This window comes from Trypanosoma cruzi (assembly GCF_000209065.1).
Source record: "Trypanosoma cruzi strain CL Brener chromosome Unknown tcruzi_1047053399419, whole genome shotgun sequence".
NCBI classification, from domain to species: Eukaryota; Euglenozoa; class Kinetoplastea; order Trypanosomatida; family Trypanosomatidae; genus Trypanosoma; species Trypanosoma cruzi.
The window spans coordinates 1-992 of record NW_906551.1 but is presented as its reverse complement, the minus strand read 5'-3'; the positions used below and the strand labels follow the sequence as shown (position 1 = coordinate 992).

Below are 992 nucleotides of genomic sequence, written 5' to 3'. Positions count from 1 at the left end.
GGCATCGATGGCACGAGGGTGACTGGGCGTCCTGCCCCGGCCTGCTGAGCACACTCGGAATTGAGCGGATGGAGTGCGCCGTGCCTTACTCTTGAGTGTGGGACGCCACCCACCACAACCCGCTGTGAGGCGTGATGCTATTCCGTCGGGGCGGAGAGAAGTGAAGGACTGCGGCGTTTACTTGGATGCGCCCCGTCTCTCTCGTTGCGGCCGTGTGTGTGTGTGCTGTGCGCATGGCTTTTTGTTGCAGCGCGACGTGGGTGAAGTTGCTAACGAGTACGGTTTTGGACTTTTTTGCGGTCGCTGCTGGATCACGCAGTCAATCCAAGGGCGTTGCGGCATGCATGTGTATGTGTGCATGCCTGCTTGATGTTTATCGCTGTGCTGCTTGCCGGAGAGCGGCCGCTGCTGCGCCGTTTTTTAGTGGGCGTTGTGTGTGCGGCACTGGCTTTCATGCTGTGGGTGGCACAGGGAGCCTTTTCGCCACATATCTCGTTGCTTAATGCGACACGTCGGCGATGATTTGCGTGAGCGAGGAACGACGTCTTGACTGCAGCCGAACGGCAAATCCTCCACTCCTCTTCCGTGTCACCACCTCGTGCTCGGACGCGCTCGATGGCTGCCGGTTGCAACACCGCCACGTGCTGCGGACGGAATAACATGGCCCCAAAGAACGCGTCGGACCTTCAATGCTGTTTGTCGCGTGGGACAGGCCATGGAGACGGTGAAGTTTACCGCCTTTTGATGGGGTACGAATGCGCCTGGTGGTGACTGCTCACCTTTGCGTGGGAAACGCCTCAAAGAAGCCAAAAACTTTGTTTTTTTAGCGTCGGCTTTTGGATGTCCGTGCCCAGTGATTACATCGAACTTCTTTGCTACAGGTGATCTGATGAGATGACCTCACCGTTGTCACACCCAACCGAGATCGATGAGGGCTGCACCTTCTCTCTCTCCCTCCCTTCATCCTTTCAGTCCACTGCAGACTGACGAAC

At 57.3% G+C, this 992-nt stretch overlaps 1 non-coding gene across 1 annotated transcript; it reads left to right on the top strand.

Moving 5' to 3' along the window:
- Positions 1-744: 744 nt before the first annotated feature.
- Positions 745-808, top strand: Tc00.1047053399419.10. The gene has a single exon (XR_008253913.1). It is a non-coding gene; the product is annotated as an H/ACA snoRNA, TC8C3H1 (small nucleolar RNA).
- The last annotated feature ends 184 nt before the right edge of the window (positions 809-992 follow it).